We start from the raw sequence: 21,030 nt of genomic DNA, 5'->3' as shown, positions 1-21,030 counted from the left end.
ACGTACTCCATTCATACTTCACTCATAAATCTTATGCATGCCGAGCTAGCAGTGAATGCCACTCCTCAAGCTTGAAATTCAATCGCAGCTCCTTTAATATTGCTCCTCCAAGCGGTACCCTAAAATTAAGTGGCGCGTAAAAACCAGCTTATCGAAAGCAGTAAATGTGGATGGCTTACTTTCGTTTCAGCGTCTCCCGCTTGCCTTTTTAAATCAATCAATCAATCAATCAATAAATCAATCATTCAATCGTTGAATCGGTGTTTTCCGCTGACAGACACAACCAATTTGGCGCTGACAATTTCACCTACAGCGTTATCGACTTCTCTGTGACACGAGCTTTTCAGCATTATCGCGTTGATACTGCTACTCTAAAGGGTAAACGATAACGTAGTACGTGAAAGCCACCTTATCGAAATGACCAACGTAGTGGCTTACCTGAGTTTTTTAAGCGTGGCACGCCTCCCAGTTGCTCTTTCCAAGCTGCTGTCCTGGCTCGTTACACAGTTTACTCCAAATCTTGTTGGTGAAGACGCAGGAACATACGCTGTACATGTCAAGTGCGCTTGACTTGCCGGGAAGGGTGATATTCTGACGATGCAGTGACCAGGATGATGATGACGGGCAAAATGAAGTTGGATTGTCTGAATGTGCCGATCGGAATCTATGCATCAAAATATGCCGAAACGCGTCTTGTCCATGCATGACGCCCTTCGAACGCTGCTACCAGGAGCGTTGTAACAGCGACGCGAGCTGCGTTGTCCGTCTCCGCTTTCCGCACACTGACCAGAGGGAGCGGCGTTGCTCACACTGCTAAGCACACTGCCCTGTCTCAAAGTCTTCGACATTAATCTTTAGGGGCAGGCATAAATTAGACGCGTGCTCACATCTCCCATGTATCCCGGCCATTATCCGCCGACAGATGCAGGGCGCGAAACGCGCGCGTCGAGTTCCATTTTCATTGTGGCTGTCTCAATCTTGCTTTTTTTATCCGCCAAGCTATGTATTCCGGCACTGCAGTCAGACTAGAAAACTCGACCGAATGGTGCCCTTCCACCTTTTCGGTCGGTTTCAACAGAGCAAGAGCAGCAACACGTGTTGCTACCGAATACATATCCGGTCAGTTCAAATATCACTCCTTAGCGCTGAAAAAAAAAGCTTGTTTTTTTTTTTAAATTTGCGCTAAAGTGAAAAACTTCTTTTCCACTTGAGGATAAAGTAAAGGCGCTTGAAGTTAAACACTAACTTTTTAACGAGTGGGTCCGGTGGCGGCATGGCGAACTGCCGTTTCAAGCACGTCTGTTTCATCTTGCAGATTGCCGTTATCGCCGGCTGTCCGGATGTTCTGATGCATGGCCCTTCAAGCGACACACTGCGCAGGCTCCTACCACGATTCAGCGGCGATCGTACTGACGGCCATGTGCAATCTTCGACGGGGCGGGAATCTGCTGCTGCTGATCGTGTGCAGGATTTTCCGCCTGTTGACGTGATTTCGATCAACCATCTGTACTGTTCACGGCATGGTACAGTGGCGGCGCTGGCAGCGAGGATGCCCAAGGATATAAGAGCGGCAATGTGGAACCATCACTTCAGTGGGTCCGGTGGCGGCATGGCGAACTGCCGTTTCAAGCACGTCTGTTTCATCTTGCAGATTGCCGTTATCGCCGGCTGTCCGGATGTTCTGATGCATGGCCCTTCAAGCGACACACTGCGCAGGCTCCTACCACGATTCAGCGGCGATCGTACTGACGGCCATGTGCAATCTTCGACGGGGCGGGAATCTGCTGCTGCTGATCGTGTGCAGGATTTTCCGCCTGTTGACGTGATTTCGATCAACCATCTGTACTGTTCACGGCATGGTACAGTGGCGGCGCTGGCAGCGAGGATGCCCAAGGATATAAGAGCGGCAATGTGGAACCATCACTTCAGTGGGTCCGGTGGCGGCATGGCGAACTGCCGTTTCAAGCACGTCTGTTTCATCTTGCAGATTGCCGTTATCGCCGGCTGTCCGGATGTTCTGATGCATGGCCCTTCAAGCGACACACTGCGCAGGCTCCTACCACGATTCAGCGGCGATCGTACTGACGGCCATGTGCAATCTTCGACGGGGCGGGAATCTGCTGCTGCTGATCGTGTGCAGGATTTTCCGCCTGTTGACGTGATTTCGATCAACCATCTGTACTGTTCACGGCATGGTACAGTGGCGGCGCTGGCAGCGAGGATGCCCAAGGATATAAGAGCGGCAATGTGGAACCATCACTTCAGTGGGTCCGGTGGCGGCATGGCGAACTGCCGTTTCAAGCACGTCTGTTTCATCTTGCAGGTAACATACAATTACAAATGCTGCAGAAGTGATAACCGCTGTTTGCTGCTGCTACCGGACCCTCTGAACTTTACTGCCGTTGTGACACATCTGGTGCATTGCTTAAGAGTATCATTACTGTTACTTTGTGGCGACATAGAGACCAATCCCGGTCCCAAAGTTGATGAAATGTTGTCGCAACTACTGTCTGGACAAGCCCGTATCAGCCAGGAATTAGCTAGCCTATCTGAAACAGTTGCATCGTTTGAAAATCGTCTAATGAATGTTGAGGCAATGGCGGCGTCTGTGTCAAACATCATACCACGTGTAAGTGAACTGGAGCAGACCGTTGGTACGCTTCAAAAACTAGTTGGTAAGCTTGACCGTCAGAACGATGAGCTAGAAAACAGACTCCGTAAAAACAACCTGATAATTCATGGTTTGCATGAGACACCATCCGAGACGACTAACCATTTGCTTGAGTCTGTATTGGATCTGCTATCAGTTAAACTCGGTGTAAATTGTGACGACATAGAGCGTTGCCACAGGCTTGGAGCAGTAAGAAGAGATAAACCTCGGCCGGTAATCATTAAACTGATGGACTTCAGGTCAAAGATTGCCATCATGAGCAACGCCCGAAAACTTAAAGGAACTAAGGTTTATATAAATGAGGACTACTCTGCTCGGGTTCGACTGGCACGTAAAATGCTGTGGCAGAATTCGCAAAATATGCGCAAGAATGCTAGGAAAGTGAAGCTTAAACACGACACCCTCACAATTGACGGTGTTCGTTACACGTGGGACACTGATAAAAAAGCCATTATCAAGGTTTCTACGCACTCGCTTTCAGCGGGGTCCGACTCTGCGAAATCGGCTTCTGCGCAAGCGCTTGGTATAAACTCAGCTTCATCCGCTTCTGTTTTCGCGAAGGCTGATTGACGTTGTGATCGGAATATAATTGTCCTCAACTTAAATGCGAGGAGTATACTAAACAAAATTGAAGCTCTGAACTGTTTAGTGGAATGCCACAGCCCATCAATTGTCTGCCTTACTGAGACCTGGCTAAATGATACTGTTATTGACAGCGAAATTTCGCCTGCTGGTTATGCGCTTCTTCGGAAAGACAGGCGTGCCGGACGTGGAGGCGGTGTGGCAGTTTTAATTAAATCTAATCTTGAATTTTCTTTATTACCTGACCTTCCGGGTACAGAAACCATTTGGTGCAAAATATACATTAAAGGTATCGTAATAGTTATTGGTGTCCTCTACCGTCCTCCTAACTCCGATGATATTGTCCCTGCTATTAATGATTACCTTGTCAGTAACAAGTTGTACGATTGTAGGTTACTTTTGGCTGGAGATTTCAATCTCCCGCACGTTAACTGGAACTTACTTATCCCAACAGGGCGTGACAGGACACTTTGCGCTTCCCTGATCGATCTGGCGGTTTCTTTTGGGTTAACTCAAGTTGTAGATACCGAAACACGCAAGGACGCAATATTGGACCTTGTATTTGTAAACCAGCAACTCTTATCGCACGGTGTAAAATGCGAAGTCATCGATGGGTTATCTGACCATAAAGCTGTCGAAGTTGCCTTGAACTTAGTGTGTCCACCTCAAAGACCTGAGATAAAAACTGTTTTGAACTTTTCTAACGCTGATGATACTTCCGTATTGGACACTTTAGCTTCATCTTATGATGAATTTGTATATTGCAGTGAATTTTGCAATGTAGATACGCTGCTCCTTAAGTTTTGTGACATTGTGCGTGAATGCCAATCAAAGTACGTGCCTCAAAAGTATATTAAACGGAACCCAAGACACCCATGGTATAATAGAGAAATCATTCAACTCACTCGTCGCGTAAAGCGTTTACGTAAGAATCGTCATTCCAGGTGTAACGACAATGTTTCTTCATTTAATACATTGAAAAGTAAATTAGGCACTAAAATGAAAGAGGCTAAAAACTACTACTTCAGCAATACTTTGGCTAGATTTATGAAAAAAAATCCATCCAGGTTCTGGAGATCGATTAGTCCTGTATCGTCTATACCTTCATCATTTATTGTTAATGACCAATCCTGCTCAAATCCCGAAGCTATAGCAAATGCCTTTAATAATTATTTCAAATCTGTTTTTTCCACTGATAACGGCATCAAGCCTTCGTTTTCTGCATGCAGCAATCTGTCTGCTCTTCCTGATCTTGAAGTAAGCTCCTCTGGAGTACATAACCTTATATTAAATCTTGATGTAACGAAAAGCTCTGGCCCAGACGGTATTCACAATGTCTTTCTAAAAAGATATTCAGAGTGGTGTGCTAATTATCTTACTGTAATATTTAAAAAATCATTAATCTCTGCAACAGTTCCCCAGCTGTGGAAATTAGCAAACGTCGTGCCTGTATTTAAGTCTGGAAACAAGCAATTAATACCAAATTACAGGCCAATATCTTTACTTTCTACCAGCTCTAAACTTTTGGAGCATATCATTCATAAATATATTGTAGAATACCTAAATGCACACAATATACTTTCCCGATCACAGCACGGTTTTCGTGCTTGCTATTCTACTGTTACACAGTTGCTTGAATTTACGCACGACGTCGCTTCTTCTCTTAACGACCGAGGACAGATTGACGCCATATTTATTGATTATTCAAAGGCCTTTGACTTGGTTTGCCATGCTAAACTTTTAGTTAAACTTCGCACATTTTTTGGTGACAATAAGCTAGTTGACTGGATAGCAGATTACTTGCGGTCACGCACACAATTTGTTACGTTTAACCATGTGAAATCGTCTGAAGTACAAATCACTTCAGGGGTGCCCCAAGGTTCGGTGCTTGGGCCGCTCTTGTTTATTATCTACATAAATGACGTAGCAGAAATTATCGGTGACACACAAATTAAACTAAGAATGTATGCAGATGACTGCGTTATCTATAACACCATCTCTAGTGTTGAAGATCAGGAAGCCCTGAACAGTGTTTTTTCATTGTTTTGTAATTGGAGTGAAAACTGGCAAATGTCAATTAATTTCAAAAAAACTGTAGCCATGACCTTTTCAAATAAGAAACAGCCTCTTAGTTTTGCATACACTAATAATGGTGTCAGTCTAGCTCGTGTCACGGAGTTTAAATACCTAGGTGTAACTCTGACAACAAACTTAAAATGGCGCACGCACGTCGAAACAATCTGCAACAAGGCTCTTCGAAAACTTTGGTATCTCCGACGCACTTTAAACAACTCGACAAAAGAATGCAAATTGACAGCGTACAAGACCTTGGTCAGGCCCATACTTGAATATGCGTCGGTTGTTTGGTCGCCTCACCATAAACATGACATAGCTATGTTAGAATCTGTTCAGAAGAAAGCAATAAGGTTTATTTTTCGTCGCTATGACCAGCGGTTCTCGCCTACTTCGCATGCGCATGTTTTATCACTGCAGTCTCTAGAACATCGGCGCACTTGCGATCGTATCATCCTCCTGCATAAGACTGTTCACACAGGCTTGGGTGTTCTAGCGCCCATTTCTTTTGTTGCAGCTTCTGCGCGCCGTACCCGACGATTTGATCCCTTAAACATTACGCCCTTTAGAGCTAGTCTCGACTGCTTTAAGTTTTCCTTTTTTCCGTGGACCGTGGATCTATGGAATGAGCTTGATGGGTCTCTGCGCAGACTCGATGCTCTGCAATTCGAAAAAGAGTTGCGTAGTCATGTATTCTGATAATTTGTTTTACTGTTTGAACATTTGTATTCCACTCCTGCAATGTCTCAAAAACTGAGACAGCAGTATTTGTAAATAAAAATAATTGTTGTTCATTGCTTAAAAGAAAGTGTGTTTTAAATATTTTCATGGGAAAAGGATTAAACTGTTCTAAATGAGTGGGCTACTCGCTAAGGCTTTCGTTCACCGCCAATTCAAATGTAGTGATGCGGGAGCCCCAAACCGGAAGCCGTCCAGAAGCTATGTTTTAAACCGCGAGAAAGTCGATTGGGTGGTTGGTTGCGTGTGGGATTACAAGCTTGTTGCATTGCTTTTCTTGCCGGCGTTCGATGTTCGGTGTCAAACACACTGCTGCTGTGCCGAAAACACCCGACTGATAAAGTTCCCACACTATGCGTGCGTTCACCCCAGCAGCTGACTGAAAAGTGAACTTCATGACAGAGGGGCATTCGTGCTAAACAGATGGCTTATCGACGGACGTTCGGTCATGGCTGCAGTAAACAAAAACAGCGTATCTACGGAGTGAACCATGATGAGGGCAGCGAATCATCTCTCAGTCCGTCCACGCTTCCATCCGTCCTTGCATCCGTCCATGCAACAGTGCGTCCGTTCGTGCATCCATCTGTGCGTGCGTCCATCCGTGCGTCCGTCTGGGCGTCCGTCCCTGCATTCGTTTTTGTATCCGTCCATGCATCCGTTCGTGCGTTCATTCATCCGTCCACCCGTACATCTATCTGTCCGTCCATCCCCACGTCCATACATCCGTTTGTCCGCTTCTCTGTCTGTCCGTTCGTGCGTCCACCCATCCGTCCGTCCATCTAGTGAAAACTGCAAGTACCGCCATCTCGCCTCTTTTCATCATATATTCTTCATATAGAAATACCGCTATCGAGCGGACATCCCAAGGACTAAACGAGAGGTGGCTACCTACTGCTACTACTATTACTACCACTACATCATCATCATCATCATCATCATCAGCCTGACTACGTCCACTGCAGGACAAAGGCCTCTCCCATGTTCCGCCAGTTAACCCTGTCCTGTGCTTGCTGCTGCGAATTTATACCCGCAAACTTCTTAATCTCATCTGCCCACCTAACCTTCTGTCTCCCCCTAACCCGCTTGCCTTCTCTGGGAATCCAGTTAGTTACCCTTAATGACCAGTGGTTATCCTGTCTACGAGCCCCGCCATGGGGGTCTAGTGGCTAACGTACTCGGCTGCTGACCCGCAGGTCACGGGATCAAATCCCGGCTGTGGCGGCTGCATTTCCGATGGAGGCGGAAATGTTGTAGGCCCGTGTGCTCAGATTTGGGTGCACGTTAAAGAACCCCAGGCGGTCGAATATTCCGGAGCCCTCCACTACAGCGTCTCGCATAATCATATGGTGGTTTTGGGACGTTGAACCCCACAAATCAATCAATTATCCTGTCTACGCGCTACATGCCCGGCCCATGTCCACTTCGTCTTCTTTATTTCAACTATGATATCCTTAACCCCAGTTTGTCCCCTAATCCACTCTGCCCTCTTGTTGTCTGTTAAGGTTACACCTACCATTTTTCTTTCCATTGCTCGCTACGTCGTCCTCAATTTAGGCTGAACCCTCTTTGTAAGTCTCCAGGTTTCTGCTCCGTAGCTAAGTACCGGCAAGATTCAGCTGTTATATACCTTCCTCTTGAGGGATGGTGGCAATCTACCTGTCATAAGTTGACAGTGCTTGCCAAATGAAATGTGCTCCACCCCATTCTTATTCTTCTAGTTACTTCAATCTCGTGGTTCGGCTTCACGGTTATTACGCGCCCTAAGTAGACCTATCTCGAAGCACTGCTCTTTTCCGAGGTTGCTGTACATTACTTTCGTTTTTCTGCACATTCAACTTAAGACCCACCTCTCTGCTCTCCTTGTCTAACTCCGTAATCATGAGTTGCAATTCGTCCCCTGAGTTATTCAGCAATGCAATGTCATCGGCGAAGCGCAGGTTACTAAGGTACTCTCCATTACCTCTTATCCTTAACAGTTCCCATTCTAGGCTTCTGAAAACCTCTTGTAAGCATGCGGTAAATATCATTGGAGAGATTGTGTCCCCTGCCTTACACCCCTCTTGATTGGTATTCTGTTGCTTTCTTTATGAAGCACTATGGTAGCAGTTGATCCCCTGTAGAGTTCTTCCAGGATGCTAATATATACTTCATCTACGCCCTGATTCCACAGTGTCCGCATGACGGCTGATATTTCGACTGAATCAAATGCCTTCTCCTAATCTATGAAGGCTATGTATAATGGCGTGTTATAGTCTGAGCATTTTTCTACCACCTGATTGACAGTATGAATGTGGTCGATTGTTGAGTTGCCCGATGTTCGAAATCCTGCTTGTTCCTTTGGTTGATTGAATTCTAATGTTTTTTTTACTCTGTTAGCGATTACCTTTGTAAATAGCTTGTATACTACAGGGAGCAAGCTGATCAGCCTGTAATTCTTCAAGTCCTTGTCATCTCCTTTCTTATGTATTAAGATGATGTTAGCGTTCGATACCATTATTCTACCATCTCGATACCATTATCCAAACGGAGAGAAGAACTACAAGTCGCAGGCGGCTAGATAGATAAATGAATACGCTGAAAGTCGCCGAAGTACGCTAAGAAATGCTTCTCATTTAACACTTAATAAGTGTAATAATATAGTGAAACAACAAACAACAACAAACATGTGCATCAGTTTACGTAATGGGGATAACAATGCGTCTTCCAGCTGCAATACCAAACAGAGTTATCAATTGATAACATGGACATCGGCAGCAGTCACGGTTCTCGAGTTGGTCATAGTTGCCCTAATCTGTACAGTGAACATTTTCTAGCTGACTAGCAGTTATGAAGTGCTGAACCTAAAACGAATGGTGTATGGCTACTTTCGGGGTGCCTATTCATTGTATAATTATTCAGTCTAGAATCTGAGGCCTCCCATCTTACAATTCTGCAGCACAACTATTCATATATTCCGTTGCACACTTTTATTAACAAATACATAACCAACTTCTGATTATTTCTAACTGAGGACACACTTATGAGTAGTCTCTATTTATAAAGTAAGGGCAACGATGCTCCTTGTCGCCAATACGCAGAGTCACGTTTTATTGATCGGTACTATCATCGTCTTCCTCGGCAGTAGTCGCCACGATCATCTTGGCCATGGTAGTCTTGACGTATGGAGTAGAACACTTCGGCGTTATGAATAACAGCAGTGGCGTCGACATATGCGCCCTTTTTCGGACACTCGGTGTGGTCCGAGACGTCTTCATGGTTTGGGTGCGCAAGTGGGATGCCTGCTGTTTGTAAAAAGAGATAGCTGACAAGGCAACGGCACACCCTAGCAGCACGCACAGAACTCCACAGGCTAGTGCTGCGGTTGAGGCTAGGCTTTCGACTCTTTCAACATCGAGGTACCGTGGTTCAACCGTCCTAAACTGCCGCTGGTCTCGCGAGGGTGTGGCGACGTTGCTCATAGCACGGTTGGGGCAGCGGAATACCGTTCCCTCGGGACGTGGCCTTCCCTACGGCGGGCTTTCCCTTGACGTATGCCGACGTCTCGCGAAAGACAGTTGATGATGGAAGTGCTCACAGAAGTTGTCCGTTGGCTTAGGAAAGAAACGAAACCGCTTGTTCTTATTCTTGGTCACCTTAACCCGGTGGCTCACACCCACTGTGGTGAGTAGGCCAATGATTGGGTGGTTTTGTAAATTTACGTAAAGATTTACGATAGTGTAACATGAAGAATAGAAAAAAATCACGAATTGCTCAGGACGTTAATTTCAGGCTAATAAGAGCCAGAACTTAATAACAATGAAATAATAATAATAATAATAATAATAATAATAATAATATTAACACAAACACACGCCTCCTGTATACAGGCTTCATAATGCAGCATGTAACATCACAGCAATATTGCGTGGTACAAGCGTACATGGCCAGCAAGAGTGAGGATATGTCATTACCAAAACGATTTCATGGTGTAAAGCCAGCCGTCCATTACAAAAGACACATACGTTACTACGCGTATTCTCTTTAGACCACGTAGTGGGTGAGTAGCAAGTTCGAAAGCATTTCACGTGCATATATTTGCTTATGCATGGTTTAAAGCGTGCTACCCATTACACAGAATGTAGCCATACGCACCGACCCAAGGCACAATTTCAATTTCTCGAGTAACATCATACAATAAAATGTATGCACTAAATCGCTAAAGTACACACTAGGTACAGGACATCGCTATATCGTTTAAACCATAAAGGAGAAACTTAAGGTGTCTCCTTTTTGTAGTACGTTGAACTCTACAATGCTGGAACAATCAGTCATCCCGAGAAATACTGCAAGAACTATCAAATCAGTTCACTATGCGTTTATATTTATAAACAGTGTTTAAAGATTTAGAGTATACATGGTACTCTACTACGGAAGAGCATAAAGTCGTCACTATCAAGCGAAAACGCACTGTTTAGAACAGGTTTATTCACACTATAAAAACAACAAAAATTGGACAACATTTCAATAGTAACGGGTACATAGACATCGGCAAATCTACGTGCCATCGTAAAAATGAAAATGTTGTAGTCAAGTAATAATACACCAAATATGCGTTTAGAAAAATGGTTTAACGATTTAAAGTACTTTGAACATTACCATGGGAGTGGATTAAGCCGCCCCTTTACATGCCAAACAATATTTACATTCTATTGCTGCCCGCGCTATACTCCTACAGTTCTCCTCGTTGAGCGCTAATGTTAAGGAAGCTGAGGGGCAGTAAACAAACAAAGCCGGTTCGAAATGACGTTGAGCCCTTGAGTTTGGGGATCAATAAACGAAGTTAGCAGCTTCACAACGCCCGACCTCACAATCTGTTTACCAAACTTTTCTGTGGTATTTTGATATATTCTCTGGCAAGCAAGACTGATTGACAGAAAGGCTAAAAGTCCGCGATGAACAAAAATATTTTTCAGAAACTAAGTAAAAGTACTCAGGACACATGAAAGTTCCAATGACACCTATTTTTCTGCTTGGAAGCGAGATTTGCCCCACGTATCGATTGGATCGATGCGACAAGTCGTACGTAATATTCATATGGACCCAGATAGAGCATGCTGTTGTGTGCTAAAAATTATAAAACTGCTCTTTATACTTCATCACATAAGGAAGATTTCAATGTCTGTTTTTATTACGAAAATTTGGAACCAATTGGAAAACGACGCTGGGACCTCTGCACAATAACCACTGGCAAGTCGGCCGGTATGTTTGTAAGCGGTACATAATGATTGGAACCAGCCTTCGACCAGCGGTGGATCCAGCCACTCGTTTTATAAGGGGGGGTAGTTTAAAAGTAACATAGGAGAGGGGGCGTGGTCATTACTTTTTTGTTTTTACTAGAAAAAAAACTCTATCATAGCATAAATACTGTTGATGTGTGCTCAGAGGGATCCCACTCATTTGTCCCAATTGGTGATAGCAGGTGGAGGGCAAGCAATGAAGAGGGGGGAGGCGGTGCTCACAGGCTTTGGGGGGGGGGGGGTAATTACTCCTACCGCCCCGCCCCCCTCTGGATCCATCACTGCCTTCGACGCTGATAGGATAGCGCAAGGGAACATTTTTTTTTTCTTGTCACCTGCTGAGATATTGAAGTTGGAAAGCTAATAACTTCCGTTACCTTGCACCTGCTTCAATCATTTAGCGTTCATCTCAGTATTCGGCACCAGACGCGCTCCATCACTGCAAAATGCAGATGAAGAAGCATCGCAGTGCCCCTTGAAGGCATTAGGAAGTTAATGTCATTTTGTATGCCTGTGTGCCACAGGTATAAAAGTGTCACATTAAAACATCTACACGCATTGTAATGACCATAGCTTTATTTGAACAGGCTGCATGCTGAACCTGTGCACATAACAAACTCGGCTGTAGGTGAGGGAAATAGGGGTGGCTGCCTTACTACATGGTTTATGCGACTTAGCACTGACCGTATTCTCGCAAATTCTTTGCTCCGTCTCGTCAAACAATTATTTCACTTGCTCAATTTGTCTTTGCATATCGGAAGCCTGTGATTGCCTTATGTGACCATCTTCCTGCCTGTTTCGTGGAGTCGTACATATTCGGGTGACGCGAGAGGATCCAGTCCATGCTGCTCTTTGGATGCCACCCAGAGATCATTTACACATACAGGCATCGGTTTTCGGCAATACCGATGCAGTGATGGCTTTCCAGTGCGGCTACAATACAATTTTAGATATTGAAATATCGAATCAATTCCCTTTTCAATTTCACGATTTTATGAAATAATTTAGCGTAGTGATTACTTCGTCAAGCCAAGTTTAATCGTGGTTGTGTTGCATGCATCTGAACAAAATGGGTGAACAAACCCCACTAGTAATATTTTCTAGTATTCACAATAACACTCGCTTTTTACATTCATTTTCTTACAGGTAAAATCATAGTCATACTCAAGGAACTGTGAAAATTTTTGCAATGTCTGTGTTCAATGCAGCACCTTTCCAGGAGACGTAAAGAAAGAAAGCGCACTCACCCGAAAACACAGTAAGAAAAGCCAAGCCAATCTCTACTGCAGTCAATAACCACTTGATGAACAGATGACCATGTTCTCAGCACAAGTCTGCACAAAACAAAAGAACACTGTAACAATGACAGCAAAGCACGCTTACAAACTCCATAGCTTATTTTTTTTTATCTAAATCAGGTTATCGACAAGTAAAAAGTGTTCCAATATAGAGAGGATGGTCATGGACCTATATGCCTGTCATTTAAAGAGTAATAAAGATCAATGCTCAGAGTTTCAAGTATTTGATGAGCAAAATCCTTTACACTGCTAAGATGTACAGTTTTGATGCACCAGGCCTGTCATTTTATTCTTACCCAGAAGAACCGCTAGATTTCAGACAAATGGCCACTGTAACAAACGATACTCATATTATATTCAACTAAAGGTAACTCGAGTTTTCAAGAATGTAACTGTGTATATAGACTTTTCAAAGGAGAGAAGGTCAACTCCCGTTTAAGCTGTTGCACGGGAGTACAATACTGACGCCGCAGCCTAAATGGTGCGTTTTTGGGGAGCAACAACAGCCCATAGACAAATTTGGTGGAGCTCGAGGACAGCCGTCGACAAGGTCAATATAATACGATGCCCAGCACATGAAATGACACTTATGTATATTCATACCCATATTCATACCCATAAGCACTGAAATTGCTGCACGTGAAGCGATTCCTGGTTATGAATACAACAACAGATGTTCACATAGCCAAACACTCTCTTTTGGGTGTTAGTATTTGCAACATGTCAAAACATAAGCTGCAGAAAGCACTGCACGAACTGGCGCGCAATACAACACGGGCATTTTTTTATTTACTCGTCACATTAGGCTTTGTGCGCAGACCTTCAAAACAAAGTCCGGTCGTACTGTCAGTGACCAATTACCTATCCGAAATTGGCCTTGCCGAAAAGCTCCAATAATAAAATATCTCACATAGGAAAGCCTTGATTTACCTGATACCTTAATTGTAGATAGTTTTATGACCCCGCTTATAGTGCCCGCAGCCAGCAAATTATCCCAGAAAAGAAGTTGCCTGTAGTTTTTCTCTATTGGCTGTTAATGACCATGTGACTTATGGGGTGAGCCTGTCATGCTGCCGATACATGTGCCACCAGAACAGGGGCTGCACTTGTAGTGCCGGCAGCTGGCATAATACATCAGAAACCAGCAAGTTCATAGCACCCTGCTGAATTTTTAGCTTTTACGCCACCATTAGCCATTTTCGCTCTCCGACACTTGGCAACACCGATCACCATTGTCAAGTACCTGGGCTACATAAAGACCAAGATCAAGGGGCTTTACAGCTACAGTGTCTGAGCTTCCATCTATTGTCCAAAACAAGTCGATGGAGTCAACCCGGCCTCTAGCATTTTTCGACGTAGCCGCTGGCAGTGGCATGAAAAACGTAAGTACATTTTGTTTGTAACGTGAATGGCGTGAACCTAATCTAACCGAACCGAACCTCGTTACTTGCAATCCTAAAAATGCCGGCATTCGGTACGGATTTAATCTGCCGGCAATATAGCCACTACGTAGTTTCATCAGGTTCACTTGGTCACAACTTTTTATTTTATATTTTTCTTCTCTCTACTGCAATCTTTCAGTCCTCTTCTCCATCCCTATACAGAGTAGCATGCCAGCAATATATAGACGCCAGCAAAAATCTGTCCTTCCTGATAAAGAGTCTCTCTCTCTGTCTTTTATTGACTCGTTCTTCACTGTCTAGTTACGCGCACAATATATAGTACGTATAAGTATTTATGGATACAACGTACTCGGCGAAAAATGCATAAACCTAGCGAAGGCACGCATTCACAGCGGCTACTTTCTCAGTAGCGACGTGCTCTGTGAATGAAACCCAACAAGACCATTCGACCAGTCGAAAAGAAAGAACGGGATCTGCGGTCACATCACGCAACCTCATTCTACGGCTGCGATATAGAAGACACGTCAATTATATAAGCTGCAAACTACGCCAAGCATAGTTCCGAATCGGCTTATCGGGTTTGAATGGAAAGAAAGAGACACAAATACATCACCGGATCCCTAGACAGGGCGACTTAAACGACCGCGGTAATGGCTCCTACAGATAAGCACGCCAGGCAAGCAGCAACTGACGTGTCGCACATGCTGCTTCGCCGACAAACTAATTTTCTTTTTTGCTTTCAGCATCGCTAAGCACCATCAACCTAATGCGCGAAACACTGCATCCGAATGTTGTGCCAGATACGCAAGATCAACAATCTAATCGCGGAAGAGACGTGATACTGGAAACATGGTTCGATGCCGCACACGATCATTACGATGGTCTCAAGAGCTACTATTTGCAGATCGTGTGGAACGCAGCGCTGTTACACACCTGAACGCAGTGGCAAAACGCACATCACGCGGCGTAAAAAATGCTTCCTAGATGAACACAACGCAGAGCACTCATTCTCGAAGCAAAGAAAATACCTATAAAACAACCTCGGCAACGAAGGTTCAAGCACGGCAGGCTTAAAATATGCGCCTGCTAACTCTCACACTGTAGTAGTGGGCAGGAAAAGTGCACCAAGGTTCAAACGGCCGCAGACATCGCACACTAGCAGCCCGTGGCAAGTAGTGTTGAAGTTTCTGCTTGTTAGGCTTATCGCGGAAACGGTGCGCTAAGTAAGTGTATTTCTGCTGACGTATGGGCACCGAGATCGTCGTAATCAACGATAAAGGAGAACAGTAGTTACAGAATGCGTCCGGAAGGAGATCTTGGCCGACATTTCGCACTGTGGTATGCGTAAAAGGGAAACGACAAGCACGAATGAGCTCCCGGCACCTCATCCGAACGGCAGCTTCGGACAACCGATCCGTCAGCGCGCGATATTCCGCCACAGAAAGCGCACTGGTCAGCAGTACAGGCATCCGTGCTAGCGCGTAACACAGAGAGAGAAACTGATAAATTATTACCAAACGGCGAGTGCCGTAGGTGCACACCCAATTCTTTATACGAAGCTCGACATTTAATTCTCGCTGAGACGGCAGCCATTATTATACATAACCTCAGCTCTTCCCGGCAACCATTGCGAGAAAAACCCGGATGTGACATTTTCGAATTTTTCAAGAGATGGCACTCCTATAGCTTTGTCTAAAGGAGCGGGATATTTAAAATTTTTGTTTAAAAACGTGGGTTAATTCCTCCTTCCCCCACCTCGCCCGGTGACAACTCCCAGACTTTAAACAAAGTTGACTTATTCATTAGGTTTAATTGCTTCCACATCAACATTTTTGGATTTTTCAAAAGATGGCACTCCTATAACATTTTTGTTGTTGCTCAAGATATTTAAAATTTCGTGTTGCTATTGCTTCTACTGAAACGGCAGCCACAGCAGGTAAAAGTCCAACTAGTTTAAAGATCCTACCGCCCAATTCTTGGCCGACACCTCTTTAGAGGCGATGTCAGCAATATAAGAGGATCATCATCATCATCATCATCATCATCATCATCATCACCATCATCAGATTGCTCCCGCTGCACTGGTGTTGCAGCTGCAACATTTACCGCCGAGTTTGAGCAGCAGCACTGATAGCAACAGATTTGTACATTTTAAAATCGTTTAGGTTGCTGTTGCTTTCACTGCAAAGGCAGCCGCAGCAGGTAAAAGTCCAACTAACTTGAAGAACCTGCCGACCGATTCTTGGCCGATCCAACTTATAAAGGCAATATAAAGAGAACTATTAGCTATAATACAAGGAAACTGTAGGAGAACTCTAATGTAATAAAAGAGAACGATAAGGCTATATGAAGCTATATAATGTGTGTAAAACATAGGAGCAATATAAATTTGCTGCCGTGTGCTGGTAGCAGGGATACACGGTGTATGCGATCCGCCCGCTCGCTCGGACAAGGAGACGCGGCCATCGAGTATTATTTCGACTGGCCGCAGCCTTTTTTCGCAGCTAGGCATGCAGTTCTGGAACCGCCGTCACACTGGAAAACTCCGCTGCACGGCGTTTAGGTAAGGCATTTCATCTGGTTGCTACTGTGGGCTGGTTGTGCAGAAGCGGCATTTACCGCCGAGTTTGTACAGCGGCACAGGTAGCAATGGTTTTGTACAATGTGAATGCCTTGCCTAATGCACAATATTTTAGCCGCCTTTACACTTTGCTAAACCATTTTGCTTACATGAAGTCAATAGATAAAAATACCGATAGCCAGGAGGATAATTTTATTTTAGCTGTCCGGGAGGCACGGAGAGGACCAAAGCCGCTAGGAAATTCGGGGAAGTCTTGAAATATACGCGGTGAAGAGCAGGTCCATCGGAGAGTCCCCTTCAGCTGGCGACGGCGCTGGAGCCAGCGCCACAGGTCCGTCTTTACTATGGGCAGGTAGCAGCCGAACTGGTCGGCTCAATTGCTGCGGCTCTTGTGTTGCAGCGCCCTTCGATATGGCCATGAACAGAAGCGGACGTGCGAAGCGATAGTGAAGCCACTGCTAGGCTCGTCTTCGGGGCCTCCCCCTTCCACGCCCCTGACAGGTTGCAGAGAGACTTCAGCCGAAGAGGGCCGTCAGGAGTAGTCTGCAGAAAAATATGATCAGTAGAGGCATGCAGATTTATGACAAGGTTCCGTTCACATGAGAAAGCAGGTCCACCAGAGAGTCCCCTTCAGCTGCCGACGGCGCTGGAGCCAGCGCCACAGGTCCGTCTTTGCTATGGGCAGGTAACAGCCGAACTGGTCGGCTCAACTGCTGCGGCTTTTTTGTGTTGCAGCGCCCTTGGATATCGCCATGAACAGAAGCGGACGAGCGGAGCTATAGTGAAGCCACTGCTAGGCTCGTCTTCGGGGCCTCCCCCTTCCACGCCCCTGACAGGTTCCAGAGAGACTTCAGCCGAAGAGGGCCGTCAGGAGTAGTCTGCAGAAAAATATGATCAGTAGAGGCATGCAGACTTATGACAAGGTTCCGTTCACATGAGAAAGCAGGTCCACCAGAGAGTCCCCTTCAGCTGCCGATGGCGCTGGAGCCAGCGCCACAGGTCCGTCTTTGCTATGGGCAGGTAACAGCCGAACTGGTCGGCTCAACTGCTGCGGCTTTTCTGTGTTGCAGCGCCCTTGGATATGGCCATGAACAGAAGCGGACGAGCGGAGCTATATTGAAGCCACTGCTAGGCTCGTCTTCGGGGCCTCCCCCTTCCACGCCCCTGACAGGTTCCAGAGAGACTTCAGCCGAAGAGGGTCGTCAAGAGTAGTCTGCAGAAAAATATGATCAGTAGAGGCATGCAGATTTATGACAAGGTTCCGTTCACATGAGAAAGCAGGTCCACCAGAGAGTCCCCTTCAGCTGCCTACGGCGCTGGAGCCAGCGCCACAGGTCCGTCTTTGCTATGGGCAGGTAACAGCCGAACTGGTCGGCTCAACTGCTGCGGCTTTTTTGTGTTGCAGCGCCCTTGGATATGGCCATGAACAGAAGCGGACGAGCGGAGCTATAGTGAAGCCACTGCTAGGCTCGTCTTCGGGGCCTCCCCCTTCCACGCCCCTGACAGGTTCCAGAGAGACTTCAGCCGAAGAGGGCCGTCAGGAGTAGTCTGCAGAAAAATATGATCAGTAGAGGCATGCAGACTTATGACAAGGTTCCGTTCACATGAGAAAGCAGGTCCACCAGAGAGTCCCCTTCAGCTGCCGACGGCGCTGGAGCCAGCGCCACAGGTCCGTCTTTGCTATGGGCAGGTAACAGCCGAACTGGTCGGCTCAACTGCTGCGGCTTTTCTGTGTTGCAGCGCCCTTGGATATGGCCATGAACAGAAGCGGACGAGCGGAGCTATAGTGAAGCCACTGCTAGGCTCGTCTTCGGGGCCTCCCCCTTCCACGCCCCTGACAGGTTCCAGAGAGACTTCAGCCAAAGAGGGCCGTCAGGAGTAGTCTGCAGAAAAATATGATCAGTAGAGGCATGCAGACTTATGACAAGGTTCCGTTCACATGAGAAAGCAGGTCCACCAGAGAGTCCCCTTCAGCTGCCGACGGCGCTGGAGCCAGCGCCACAGGTCCGTCTTTGCTATGGGCAGGTAACAGCCGAACTGGTCAGCTCAACTGCTGCGGCTTTTTTGTGTTGCAGCGCCCTTCGATATGGCCATGAACAGAAGCGGACGAGCGGAGCTATAGTGAAGGCACTGCTAGGCTCGTCTTCGGGGCCTCCCCCTTCCACGCCCCTGACAGGTTCCAGAGAGACTTCAGCCGAAGAGGGCCGTCAGGAGTAGTCTGCAGAAAAATATGATCAGTAGAGGCATGCAGATTTATGACAAGGTTCCGTTCACATGAGAAAGCAGGTCCACCAGAGAGTCCCCTTCAGCTGCCGACGGCGCTGGAGCCAGCGCCACAGGTCCGTCTTTGCTATGGGCAGGTAACAGCCGAACTGGTCGGGTCAACTGCTGCGGCTTTTTTGTGTTGCAGCGCCCTTGGATATGGCCATGAACAGAAGCGGACGAGCGGAGCTATAGTGAAGCCACTGCTAGGCTCGTCTTCGGGGCCTCCCCCTTCCACGCCCCTGACAGGTTCCAGAGAGACTTCAGCCGAAGAGGGCCGTCAGGAGTAGTCTGCAGAAAAATATGATCAGTAGAGGCATGCAGATTTATGACAAGGTTCTGTTCACATGAGAAAGCAGGTAAACCAGAGAGTCCCCTTCAGCTGCCGACGGCGCTGGAGCCAGCGCCACAGGTCCATCTTTGCTATGGGCAGGTAACAGCCGAACTGGTCGGCTCAACTGCTGCGGCTTTTGTGTGTTGCAGCGCCCTTGGATATGGCCATGAACAGAAGCGGACGAGCGGAGCTATAGTGAAGCCACTGCTAGGCTCGTCTTCGGGGCCTCCCCCTTCCACGCCCCTGACAGGTTCCAGAGAGACTTCAGCCAAAGAAGGCCGTCAGGAGTAGTCTGCAGAAAAATATGATCAGTAGAGGCATGCAGATTTATGACAAGGTTCCGTTCACATGAGAAAGCAGGTCCACCAGAGAGTCCCCTTCGGCTGCCGACAGCGCTGGAGCCGGCGCCACAGGTCCGTCTTTGCTATGGGCAGGTAACAGCCGAACTGGTCGGCTCAACTGCTGCGGCTTTTTTGTGTTGCAGCGCCCTTGGATATGGCCATGAACAGAAGCGGACGAGCGGAGCTATAGTGAAGCCACTGCTAGGCTCGTCTTCGGGGCCTCCCCCTTCCACGCCCCTGACAGGTTCCAGAGAGACTTCAGACGAAGAGGGCCGTCAGGAGTAGTCTGCAGAAAAATATGATCAGTAGAGGCATGCAGATTTGTGACAACGTTCCGTTCACATGAGAAAGCAGGTCCACCAGAGAGTCCCCTTCAGCTGCCGACGGCGCTGGAGCCAGCGCCACAGGTCTGTCTTTGCTATGGGCAGGTAACAGCCGAACTGGTCGGCTTAACTGCTGCGGCTCTTTTGTGTTGCAGCGCCCTTGGATATGGCCATGAACAGAAGCGGACGAGCGGAGCTGTTGTGAAGCCACTGCTGAGCACGTCTTCGGTGCTTCCTCTTTCGTGCCCCCGACAGGTTCCAGTAGACATGACGTCGTGCAGGATCGTCAAGCAGGTTGCATACGGCTGGTTCGTTTCACGGGAAAACGCCAAGGTCGTCGAGGTCATCGCCTTGGCTGAGTTCCGTGAAGGGCACCTGCGTGCGTTTATCAACCGAACTTAAATTAGCTGACACAAAGTGGCTACGGCTATTTCCGATATTTATGCTGTCGGAAGTGGCCTTACCTACCGAAAAGCTCCCGGATAAGTTCCTCGAGGTGCATTCATACCTCCTTACTCCAGCAGGTACCGCATGGATAGGCCACCACTGCGCCACCGGCCTGTTGGCTCGATCAGGTTGCATCCTCCCATAGGCGCCATGACAGCGAAGAGCTTGCGACTAAACGTCAAAGCTACTTGTTAATAGGGAAGGTTGGTTGGGCATTACTGCAGGGAGACGAGATGAAAGACGTACTCACGGGCTCGGTTCATCCGGCTGGTCCAAGCCGCGCCCCCCGGACAGCTATTGCCGAATGCCGATGCGGGGTGTGCTTATATAGCCGATGGCTTCGTCTTCATCGCGCTTGTTCGTCTCCTTCATTTACTGTTTGTCGCAAGGGGTCGCTACACTCCCGTTCTTTGTGCGAGGTCACTAGAAGCCCTGTAATGTTACGTGGGGTCGCATTTCTGAAGCACTTGTTCCAGCATGGTGGAACATACGCGTCGTCGTCCCTTAATGATCATGTTTTGCCTCTTTCGGACGAATTTAAGTTTTTCGGCTATATTTTGTCGGCTCGCGTACCGTCATCTTCGTCTTCTGAGTTGTTAGCGCATGCAAAGCTGTTGGGCTCGTGCGAACAATTGTCGACAGGTGTTTATGAAAAGCGTAGAAGTTGCGATGCGAAATTGACTGTTTATTGCAAAAATCTT

At 46.8% G+C, this 21,030-nt stretch overlaps 2 long non-coding RNA genes across 3 annotated transcripts; both read right to left on the bottom strand.

The window, feature by feature from the left end:
* Positions 1-11,906: 11,906 nt before the first annotated feature.
* Positions 11,907-15,663, bottom strand: LOC142787011 (uncharacterized). Its single transcript, XR_012889215.1, has 3 exons — positions 15,556-15,663; positions 12,588-12,674; positions 11,907-12,273 (listed from the first exon to the last, which is right to left on the bottom strand). It is a non-coding gene; the product is annotated as an uncharacterized LOC142787011 (long non-coding RNA).
* Positions 15,664-16,791: 1,128 nt separating this feature from the next.
* Positions 16,792-20,687, bottom strand: LOC142796489 (uncharacterized). 2 transcript variants are annotated; one of them, XR_012893877.1, is made up of 3 exons: positions 20,580-20,687; positions 20,347-20,500; positions 16,792-20,257 (listed from the first exon to the last, which is right to left on the bottom strand). It is a non-coding gene; the product is annotated as an uncharacterized LOC142796489 (long non-coding RNA). The 2 variants fall into 2 exon arrangements; XR_012893878.1 differs by having other exon boundaries at positions 20,576-20,678.
* Positions 20,688-21,030: the final 343 nt, after the last annotated feature.

The sequence above is a fragment of the Rhipicephalus microplus genome, chromosome 2 (genome assembly GCF_043290135.1).
Source record: "Rhipicephalus microplus isolate Deutch F79 chromosome 2, USDA_Rmic, whole genome shotgun sequence".
Classification (NCBI taxonomy): domain Eukaryota; kingdom Metazoa; phylum Arthropoda; class Arachnida; order Ixodida; family Ixodidae; genus Rhipicephalus; species Rhipicephalus microplus.
Note: the sequence above shows the minus strand (reverse complement) of the source record. Positions and strands in the feature narration are given on the sequence as shown.